This window comes from Phaethon aethereus (genome assembly GCF_964289735.1).
Source record: "Phaethon aethereus genome assembly, chromosome: 8".
NCBI lineage: Eukaryota > Metazoa > Chordata > Aves > Phaethontiformes > Phaethontidae > Phaethon > Phaethon aethereus.
In genome coordinates this window covers 482,461-495,044 of record NC_138584.1, presented here as the reverse complement: position 1 = coordinate 495,044, position 12,584 = coordinate 482,461, and positions in this window count along the sequence as shown.

Sequence of the window (12,584 nt, the reverse complement as noted above, 5' to 3'; positions counted from 1 at the left end):
GCCCCCAATTTGTACGTATAACCAGGATTACCCCATCCCAGGCTAAATTTCATATGGTTGGCAATTGCCCAGCTCTCTAGTCTAGCCAGATCTCTCTGTAAGGCCTCTCTACCCCCAAGGGAGTCCACAGCTACTCCTAGTTCAGTGTCATCAGAAAACTTACTTAATGTACATTTGATTCCTGTGCCCTAAAAACATTAAAGAGCACTGGTCCTAAAATTGAACCTTGGCGAACCCCACTAGTGACTGGCTGCCAGCCCGATGTAACCCCATTTACTGTAACTCTTTGAGCCTGACCTACCAGCCAATTGCTCACCCAATGTATTAGGGACTTGTCCTGCTGTGTGCTGGACATTTTGTCTGGAAGGATACTGTGAGACACAGCTTGGCTAAAATCTGAAACCACCACATCTACTGGCTTCCCTTGGTCAACTAGGTGGGTGACCTTGTCATAAAAGGTAATTAAGTTAGTTAAGCAGAACTGTGCCCTTGTGAACCTGTGCTGGTTATGTCCAATGCATTGTCTCTCAAGTGCTTTTCATTAACTTCCAGAAAAATCTTCTCCATAATTTTACCAGGCACTGAGGTGAGACTGATAGGCCTGCAATTACCAGGGCCTTCCTTCTTTCTCTTCTTGAAAATTGGGACAACATTTTCCAGCTTCCAGTTGACTGGGACCTCTCCAGTTTCCCAATACTGTTGAAAAATAATGGAGAGAGGTCCTGCAATTGGCCAAGAGTTTTCTTTTGAAGAAACATTATATAATATAAACTATGTTAAAGAGAAGGGAATCAAACAATTCCCTAGATATGAGCCGAACATGAATATATACAAGAATGACAAAAACAAGTGTTTTCTTCAAAAGGCAGGACACAGAATGGGAGAGAATTGATAGGGATCCAGTCTGAACTGGACAATCACCTGAATTGTTAGGGATCCAGTCAAGCAGAACTGTGGAAAAATGGGTACAATTTTGGCTTTTTGATGGTCTTGAATGACTTACCACTCCTAAATTTTTCTTTCACCATTAGCTGTAGCCTAGTCAATACATTTTTTACCATTACTATGCTATAGAAAAATAAGCAGAACAACAGAAGAAAGGAGTAAGCACTAGAAAGTTTCTGTTTAACAATTCTAACTGTATGCCTAGTGAAACTTCTCTGCATTAAGTAGATAATTTGGAATTTTAAACTTTTAAAACATTGATTTGGTTTTCAGTAGATTTTTAGCTCTAATTGGTTTGCTCACTTTTTCCCTGTAACAAACTTTTGAGCATAATGTAACATAAAAATTGTAACAAGAAAGGAAGAGAGATATTTTGTTTAAAATAAATACACCTAGTTAAAAACTGTAATGGCAAATTCAGAATTTTCCTTTTTTACAATGTGACATTCAGTATATTAAGGCCTTAAGGTGTACCTACAGTGCTTAGTAACAGGTAATTTGTTCAGCAACATCATTATTCTGGACAGTATGTGTCTAAATTCCCCCCAGGCTGTAGGCTGAGCCAAATGTGTAATTTAATATCATGGTACACACGTAGACCAAAAGTGAATATGAATTTATATTTCAAAGAAAAGATATGGCTGTAGCATTTACCAGTAGATGAACATTCAGAAACAAAAAAAATTAAGCCTTATTTTCTTCTCAATTCCCACTGAACAGCTGTAAGAAAGAAAGAAGGTATTTTTTCCTGAAAAACAATATCATTGTTGTGTGAGGCCTGGTGGACCATGATGCTGTTGGGGTCACCCTGCAAGGGCTCGACCTTAAGGAGAAGGAGCTGTGGTGCTGAGAAGCTGGTAAACAGCTGGACACCTGCACGGCTCGGCCTTGAGGAGAAGGAGCTGTGGTAAACAACTAAGAGGAAGCAAAGGAGCGCGTGGACACCTGCAGGCAGCAAATCCTGACTGTGGAGAAGTGCGTGGACTGTGTGTGGTAACCAACCAGGACGTATTTTGTGGCGCGTGAAAGAGCTGTAACTGCATAAAAAGCGGACACTTGTAGCAATGAAGGTCTTTGGCCTGAACCTCCGCCAGAGTCAGTGCCCTGTTACTCCACATGATGCAACTATAGGACCAACAATGTAGCACTTATTCTCAACTGATGTGACTCTCATCCTGATTTACTTGGCAAATACTTATTTAGGAGAAACAACCTCTGACCTTTCAGATTGTGTGTATGTATAGCCAAACACATGTAGTTTTCCTTCTGTGAGTGGTTAATTAGGAATATTCTGAAACTAACAAACAGTGAAACCAGAAGCAAAATACATATATTAAGTGTCTGCAAAATTAAGGTCTATACTTGGAATATGAAAGATTTTTTTTTATACTTCTCTTCAGGGAACAACTTACAGACTTACATGTAAGTGTTCTGTTTATTATGAAAGTAATTCCATATTTTAAGCTATTTATTTTATCTTGGAAAGATAAATTTTAAAGAGATCACCAGAAACTATAAGAATCTTTTTTTTTCCTTACGTTAAATATCTCTGGAAATTTATGTTAATTAGTTGATAATTTTCTTGTCTGGAAAATTCAGGTGTACCAATACTTACAATCATCTGAATAAAACAGAACTGAATTGTTGTTATGGAAATGCATTCTATTCTGTAATTAAAATAAGTGAATTCTATAAGTAAAACAAGTGAATTCTATAAGTAAAACACGTTTCTGTAGAAACACTGGTGTTGAATATACATCAGTATTTTCCATGGAAAGTTTTATTAATTTTGCAAGGTTACTTGAACCTCCAGCTAGAACTTGGATGTTAAATTCTCAACTCTCATGAAGTTTTACATAAAATGAAGCTGTTAAAAGACAAATTATATTCATTCATATATGAAATTTTGGAGGGGTTAATGTCTCTGTAGGGCCATGTTCACTTGCTTGCGAGGCCTGGAGTTCCCTGGGGAGACAAATTACTTTGAAAATTTATCTTATTGAGAATTGTCTCAATAGATTTTTTTCTTGCAGGAAACTGTCTTGTCATAATAATATTTTATAGCAGGGATTAAGGACTTCTCTCTTATCTGCTTCTTAAAATTATAGTGATGAGATGTGCCAAAAAATGCATCTCTGGTAATATTTTTGTGTTCTCGAATGTTGTTCTAGCATGACACCTGTTTAAACAATAAGAATGTAACCATGTGTCATGGTTTAGCCCCAGCCAGCAACTACGCACCACGCAGCCGCTCGCTCACTCCCCCACGGTGGCACGGGGGAGAGAATTGGAAGAGTAAAAGTGAGGAAACTCATGGTTTGAGATAAAGACAGTTTAATAAGTAAAGCAAAAGCCGTGCACGCAAGCAAAGCAAAACAAGGAATTTGTTCACCACTCCCCATGGGCAGGCAGGTGTTCAGCCATCTCCAGGGAAGCAGGGCTCTGTCACGCGTAATGGTTTCTTGGGAAGACAGATGCCATAACTCCGAACGTCCCTCCACCCCTTCCTTCTTCTTTGTCCCAGCTTTATATACCGAGCATGACGTTATATGGTATGGAATATCTCTTTGGCCAGCCTGGGTCAGCTGTCCCGGCTGTGTCCCCTCCCAGCTTCCCGTGCACCCCCAGCCTGCTCGCTGCAGGCCAGCATGAGAAGCTGGACTGTCCTTGAGTACTTAGCAACAACTCAAAACATCAGCACCTTATCAACATTTTCTCATCCCAAATCCAAAACATAGCCTCATGCTAGCTTCTATGAAGAAAATTAACTCTACCCTAGCTGAAACCAGGACACCATGCTAAGCTATAGCAGAGATTAATATACAGCTGCCTCTGTGGTGAGCTCAGTAGATGTTGTTGATCTCCTTTTGACTCAATTTAAAGATGCCTTGAAACTTCTTGTTCACTTCTGCCATAGAACATTCTTAGATTGTCTAAGAAAAGATGAGCATGTAACATAAAGTCACTTCAATGCTCCACAAGACTTCCTTTTGGAAAGGGAAACACAGATATCAAAACTTTGATTCAAGTTCAAAAGTTACTCCTACGATGTACTCGAAAATTTGATTTGGAAATACAATATCATTTTATAAAAAAAATATTTTTAAGTCCAGGTTTTGTCAGTCTAGTGATATTACAGTAAGGATAAATTGCACAACAGTAGTGGGGCACTTATTGTAGCATTGAAATAATGTTTCAGCTTCATAATATGATTAATAGTTCTTACAAATTAAAGAGAGATCTTGAAATTCACATGGCCTAATTTGATATCTTTAAAAAGATGTGGAATTCTACAAAAGCAGAGTCCAGTCAATAATATATCTTTTAAAAATTCTGTCCATTCTAGGACTCTTTAGTAAAAGTGTTAAACACAGATATTTCACTTAAAATTATTTTGTTAGAAACATGGTGTACCTAAATGTTTAACAGAGTGACTTCTTTTTTTTGGAAGACACATGTGACATTATTATGTTAATTTCACACTAAAAAGGCCAAGTCTTCACTCTAAATTCATAGCTTTAAGACATACAAGGGTTTGGACACCAACTAGAAACTATAAAAGCAGGGTTCAGAAATTCTACCCTCAAAGGCTTTACCTGATTGTTTACAAAAATGTTATAGTCTATTTGTCTAAAATTACACACATGATTTCCTGTAAGGTCTTATAATTCAGTCACATGATAAAACATGTGTTTACATGTTTGTGAACTTCTCTGAAAAGAAATATATACATGACCTGTGACCTTACAAGGTCAGTTTTAATTACTAGCTTAAATAAGATTATACAGGATTCAGTACTTGAATTCAACCAGTTTAGTCAAAAACAGTCTCTGAACTTCATGTTTTGGTTAAATCTGTAGTCTTTCAGAGAGATGTCTTTTTATGGGTTATAAAACATTATAAAGGAAACTTGTATACATATACATTCTGTCAGGAAAAAGGATACAGCTTGAGAATCTTAAAATGCCACTCCTGCTATGGATTTTTTCCTGTTGTCTGTTGTCGATGCAGCTGAATAATATCAATCTTGTTTTCTGCGGAACATCTGAGATCCAACATCTTAGACAATTGGAAATTGTTCTATTATGCATAAAAACACATTTCTAGAACTGTTTCTAGCCATGGGACAACAGAAAATGGAAATGGCATGGAGGCAATATAATGAGGCTACTGTGAGAATATGACATCAATTTTTGCTCTTTTTCATTTCAAGCTGAAGAATACATCCAATTCTTATCTCGATCATCAAGTGTCTCAGCCACAAAGACTTAGTCAATAAAAAAGATTTGAAGAGTCTAAGGGGGAGGGACTCGCCAAAATAGAAAATCCAATGTTAAACCCATGCTGGAGCAGTTATTGAAGGACTGCTGCCCATGGGAAGGACCCACCTGGAGAAGTTCATGAAGGACTGTATGCCATGGGAGGGACCCTATAGTGCAGGGCGAGAGTGTTTGTAGGAAGGAGAGGCAAAGTGTTATGAACTGACAGCAACGCCATTGTCACTTATCCTACGTTGCTTGGGGGGAGGAGGTTGAAGAGCTAGGAGTGAAGTTGTGCCTGGGAAGAAGGAAAGGCTGGAGGTAAGTTGGATTTTGATTTGTTCTTATTTTTTACTATCCCACTCTGTTATTAATTGGCAATAAAGTAATTTCCCCAAGTGGAGTCTGTTTTGCCCATGATGGTAATTGGTAAATGGTTTCCCTGTTTTTATCTTGACCCACAAACTTTTCATTGTATTTTCTCCTCCCATCCTGTTGATGGAAGGGGAGTGACAGAGCACCTTGGCAGGCACCTGGCAGCTAACCAAGGTCAACTCCATCACAGTCCCTTTCTCCATCGATCAGTAGGACTTCATTTTCCTTAGTCTTCCTTTCAGTGTTGTGCTCACAGAAGCTCTTCTTGTTGCCTTTCCTATCCCTCACTAAATCCAATTCCATTTCAGCACTGGCTTTCTTACCTCCACCCCTGCACATTTAAGCAATGTGTCTCTGTTCCTCCTGGGTAGTCTATCCCTGCTTTCGCGATCTGTGTACTTCCCATTTGTGTTTGAACTCAATCAGGATTTCCCACTCTGTTCATCCACACTCACCTTTTGTCACACTTACTTGACTTCCTGTACATTGGACAGTACTTGTATTCTGAGAAGGAGAGATCCCCAACTTGTGCTGGTCACGTTCACCCAAACAAAATCACTGAATAAGATGAGATCTACTCTCCTGAAATGTTGATGATCCATAATTAATCCTTCTGTTTTGATCACTTCTCTCAGGACATGAAATTTCACCATATTCTGGTTGCTGAAGCCAAGGCTGCCCCCATCTTCACATCTTCAGTCAGTTCTCCTTTTGTGGAGCTGGACTTATTGTCCAGCAGAATATCTCACCTAGTTGGCTTAGTGATCATGAAGAACAAGAGGTTATCTTCAATGTAAAGTGTAAATCTCCTTTTATTGCTTGTACCCAGCCATATTGCCCTGTAACTCTGCACAAACTCTAATTCCTTCTGTTTGTTTTCCATGCTGTGTGAATTTTTTACAGGCACTTGAAATGGATCGCCAGTCATACTGGCTTCATAAGGAGAGTGTGAGAGTCTTGGACACTGAGTTATCCCCCAGACACTTCCTCACTTGCCTACAATGCCTTCAGTTCTCCTTAGAGGATGATGCACCAACACAAGTAGTTTAAAGCCCACCTCACAAAGATAGTGAGCCTATTGGCAAAGACACTCTGGTCAATCCTGTCATCTGCTCAGCAGTCCGTGTTCCTCAGGGAAGGACCCATGCTTTTAAAAAATAAATTAAAAAATAAGCCATGCAGCCAGGTGTTCACCCACTGGATGCATCCACTCCAGTCTGAGCCTTTCCACTTCACTGACAGAAGTGAGACCACCACTTGGCTGCCCGTGCCTTTCACCCTCACTCCAGAGCTCTTTAGTCCCGTTTGAAATAGTCTATGTCTCCTCAGCACTGTCATTGGTGCCCACATAGATGAACAGCAAGGGATAATAATCAGAGGTCCAGACAAATCAGTTTCTCCTCAAAAATGAATCTCAGCATGCAGCAAGCAGCAAACATTCCAAGACATTAAGTTAGGTCAATAGATGGTTGCCTCTGTACCTTGCAGGAGAGTCTTCAGCAGCACTCTGCTTTTCTTCATGTGGCAACTTGGTTAAGAATCAGCTGTCTCTGGTGTCTTCCCTGATGGAAGGTCATCTTCCTTAAAAGTTCCCAGGGCAAGGAACCTGTCTGTTTGTTCTCTCTGGGACTGAGCTGTATTTAAACATCTGGTTCTTGGAGATTATCTTTTCAAACACAATAAAGAGATTATACATGCAGTTTTTTAAAAGCTCTTAAATCCTTCAGGACTAAAGGGTAAATAGGATCATAGTTTATATATAAATAATATGCAAAATTGTATTAGTTACATCACCATTTGTATTAAATTCTGTAATAACCTTAATCTACAGTACATGCTCCACTGTGAACAAACAAATGTCAAAATGCATACCGAGCATCAAATTTTAAAGCAACATTTCACTTCCATTGGAAAGCATGGGTGTGGAAGAAAGTCCCATAAAGGCCTGCATTATTTCTTGTTGATTAAACTTTCTGGACAGATAGAAAAAAAACTTATATCAAATTAATTTTTAAAAATCATGGCATTTAATAAATAATTTTCATCATTTTAACTGACTGTACTTAAACTCTACAGGTTTAAACAAGCTAAGCTATAAACAGAATTTATATGAAAATCCACTCTGCTTTCTCCTGTATTGTTGGAAAATACACAACATTTAAAGAGCGAAAAATGTCTCTATTGTATGTATCTTCAAGTTACACTCTATATTTAAAGCCAATGAATGACTACAGAACACCACCTATACCTGCAATAACTTTTATTTTTGTATGCACCAAATTATGTATTTAAAAGCTTAGCTTTGAACCACCAGGTTAGAGATTCTATGTCCATGGGATTATAAATAATACAACTCAGGAACAGGAATCCATCCCAACTAACTGTTTAAAAGCCCTCTCCAATGCTAGAAATATACTGGTAAATTTGTATGGGGCAGAATTGGTTTGTATGAGTGTAATCCAAAATCCATGAAAATTAGGGGAAGTGTTCCCAACAGTGTCTGTTTTAACTGCATGCTAACTGGATGAAAACAGTAAAGGATATATTACAGCAGAAGTTGCAGAAAAGGGGGCAATGGATTATGTTGCGATAGCATGAGAAAAATCAGTGATCAGTAACTTCAAGTACTGTCTGAAGCAAGGTACATTTGTGCAGCTAATGCCATGATCTTTTGCTGAGCAAATGATATTCATACCACTGTGTGATAAAAGTGACTGACGTCTAAGTAGTAATGGTTAGCAGATTCTTTTCCTCTAATGGATCACCCTCTTCACCCGCTCTAAATAATGAAACTAGAACAAGCCATGGAATATGCAAAGCTCAGCAGCAACTCTTAAACAGTACATGAAACTCTGGCATACACAGCTGTTTTAATTTTGTGTTTTGTCAAAGCAGTGTTTAGGGGGAGAGGATAAATTAGCTACAGCCGTAGGGGAAAGAGAAGGTGCAAATGAGATTTATTCCATTCACTGAAACTAATGGCAGTATATCAAATACATAACAGACTCAGTGATTCATCCAGGATAACTGTTCTCTATTTGCTTGAACTTTAAGACTCCTTTTTTCTTTTAATCTTATTTTCTTTTTCGTTTTTCTGAAATGGCCTTTAAATTATCTGGGAAGACTCTTGGAGATACAGTTGATGACACAAGGTATGAGTGGTAAAATTAAAACACTTTGTAGTCATCTTCTAACTTAAGTAGTTCTTCAGAGAGAAAGAAAAATATGGTTGTTCTTCACAGTACAGTGGCATCTAAGCATGCTGCAAGGCAAATATTATGCTATTCTACTTTCTGATGTATGAGTAATGACTGCAGGATCAACTTCCATGTGTCCTCCACAGAAGAAAACCAACCTGTTGGTGAAAATCCTTCTGTACCTTACAGTTTCAGCTTTACTTCTACACACACCATCAGAATTGGATACCAGTCCTTCAAACACACTGAAATCCAAGGGCTGTTTGGGATGGCAAAATACAACTCAGTCATTGGCAAGAGTATAATTTTATTCACCACTGTCTTTTGTCTTTTAGCAAAATCTGTCAACACAGTCTTATAAATACTGCTATCCTGAATTAATTATTCTTCTACTGACAGCCAAGTTGTTTCTTGTTGGTATAAAGTCATGGAGTTGAAGTTGAATAACTCACCTTCAAGTCAGACATCCTGTTGGAAATCTACCCTATCTCCAAAGGACTCTTCTGCTTTGGGGGAAAAGTAAACAAAGTTAATTCTCCAACCTATTTGTGTATTATCTCTCTCACCACTCACTCTTTCTGCAACGCAGCCACTCTCCCCTGTGAGAAAACTTTTGTCCCTCCTTTCCAATTGTCAAGCTTTTTACATGACAATAAGTAGCAGTGTTCTCTCTGAATTCACAGAATACTATATAAGTTATGTCAGAGATTCTTGTAAGAGTTCTGTTGTATTGCTCATTGTGCTACCAGGAAAGTCACACATCTAACAAGAAATCTGAACAAGCAGAATTTTTTTGCCCTAGTATTAAGTATTGGTATTGTGCTTACTTTCATAATAGAATTATCAATGACTTGGGAAATCTTTTCTAAGAATAATGGTCACTGTTTTGATTTTGTCTTTTAAAATGGTATTAAACCACACTCAATCCTATATATCAGCTTGAACAAATATTATTTCTGCTCATGGAAGATGTGATCATGTGTTGTTTTTTCCCATTTATTTGGACAGTGCTGAATGAACTATAAAAATACACATTTTCAAATTACAAAAAAAGGCAAGATGTGAGACACAATCCGTTAGGATGGTAGGATTGCCAACAGTTTCTCTAAAAGTTTTTCAACAGTTTCTCTGAAAGTTCAGATCTGTATTCACTAGAAACCTTGTTTTGGAGAATACTGGAGAGGCTGTAACACAGAGATAACATGGAGAAAACAGGAAAAAACCCACCAAAACCGGAGGAAATAATGACTTAGGATTCACATATTAAGGAAAGGGGAACTTTAGGGGCTATCTTAACCTTGCATAGATTAGGAGAACCTGTTGGATTCACACAGTATTCATATAAAAATACACATTTTCAAATTACAAAAAAAGGCAAGGTGTGAGAGGCAATTTTTATCAGAGTAGTCAAACTGAGAAGATACAATAGAAATATTTTTCACTTGTGTATTTCCCATAAATAGTCTATAGGATGTGAAAGCAATCTTTTGGTTGTTGTGTAGTACAGAGTAGTGGATGCTGGTAGGTTACAGGGATTTTCACATCCTCTGATAGACAGATGCCCTAAATTTTCTCCTGGAGGAACCTCCCTGTTTTCATAGCCAGCTACAGAAGACTAAACGCCTATATCACAGAAGACTAAACTCCTATACCTGCCTAAGTGTTGAACAAGACACAGATAAGTGGGAAAGGGGCTTTTTACCACTGAAACAGCAGCAGAACTCTTAGCATATGTCATAATTCCGAAAAAGAAGCATCACGGCCTAATCCTGCACACTTCTTCCTAGTCCTGTAGGATCACAGATACAGCCTGGCACATCACTGTTGTGAATAAGGCAGATCTGCAAAACTGCAAATATAGGACCTAGCTGAAATATATGGTAATGTATTTTTACATTGAAGTATGAACATTGACATCAAAGTCACATAAGTATATTTACAAATGTATTTGGGGACTACGAAGAAACTTTAAATTTTCTCTTTCTTGCCCCACTGTATATGAAACTACCCAGTAAAAATGCTTCATAGAGAACATTGACAATGAATGTCTAGTTTGGAAACAATGTGAGGAATCCAGACTTGCAAATTTTACTTTTACTCTAAAACATTTAAAGATATTATTCTACATTATGCTACTAACTAATATCTAAAAATAAGAAGGTAAAACTAATAAGTAGTATGAATATTAGAAAGAGCTTCCAAAATATGCATAAGTTTGTAGAATGTTTTCACAGGTAAAGAATTTGATATTCCATCACTAGAAGTTTCTAGGATGAGTAAGAAAAAGTGTAAGGAAATGTGAAATAAGAAACAGCCCTGTGCCTTTGGAAATGAGGGTGGGAAGATTAAATCAGAACAACCCTGCCAACCTAGTAGTTGTTCTTATTTCTTATTTCAAAATGTAATTTAATGATTTTACTTTGTAACTTTTTTTTTTCCTTGTAGCTCTGAAGTTCACAAACCTTTACATTTAAATTAAACAGGTTGTTGAAGTTGCAGGGAAATGTCCTCTCTAAAAATAGAGCTTTTTTTATAAACAGAAATACCAACAGAAATAACACTAATCTTAATAAATTAAGCAATTAAGAGTTTCTTCAGTTCTATACGTGTGTCAAGTGGGGACCTGATTTGGTTCTATTTGTAAATTAAAATGACCAACATGATAGTGTTAATTTGCTCTTGATCAATACCAAGGAAAATAGGATCATAGTCTTCCAACTGATCTCTTTTCTGATTGCAACAAAACCAGTTCTTATCACGGATGAAATTTTCCCTCTACAACAAATTTAGGATAGTTACAGGACCGAGAGTAGCAGAAGAATAGCAAATAATGTGCTTTAGTCCAGAGATGAGTAAGTGCAATTTGTTTTTCACATTGAGAGTAAGCAGCATCTTTATTTGCATGGTAATATAATTCTTACCATCAAAAAAAATATATCCAAGCATTTATGAGTCTTCAATTATTTGCAACTTTTGCCTTATATTCCAGTGAATTTTCTATCTGAAATGTCTGCCCTAGCAGACTTCGGGCACACACAACTGATTAATAGTTACAGATAAACACCAAACAGATTCCTGTTCAAAATCTCTATATTTGAACACCTTCTTTAGGATCCTTTTCCCAGAAAAGGAGAAGCTGTTTAGTTATTAATATATTTGGAGATCTACTATTTGGAAAATATTTAACGACAGTACTCTGAATTTATGTTTTATTTTGCTGATTAAAAGGACAGGAATATTTCCTTCCTACAGCAAAAGTTATTAATATTTTTTTTTAAAGTGTCTTCTGTAGTAAAGATGGTCTTATGAAATTTGGCCAGGTTTTTCATAGAGGAATTTATTCTTCTTGCAGAATAGAAAAGACCTGTTAAAATAGGGAAAAAAAATTGGAAGGAGCTGTAAGCAGTCATTGTCATGGTTTGATACCTTTTCTCTGAAATCATAGTGACTTCTGATGGAGCAACCTCAGCTCATTCATTTCCTAAACTTCAGCAGTCCTGCAGCAGAAATAAGGTTTTGAAGAACGGAAAGTAATTCTTCTTCTCTGGTTTTCTTTGTCCAGAGCCCTTTATCTGAACACTTCCACAGCTTATACAGTTTTCAGTATTTTTATGTATGCATTCTGAAAGCAGTACAGTGGACTGAGAAAACTGTCCTAATCAGGTGACAGAGGCTGGTGAGTTACCATTTCACATAGTTCTGTGAGGAAAAGTTGTTATTTTTTATTTCTAATATTTTATATACTAAAATGTACTTAGCATAAGCAATATCTATATTGTTTGTCCAACACAGTGGAGACATAATTTGG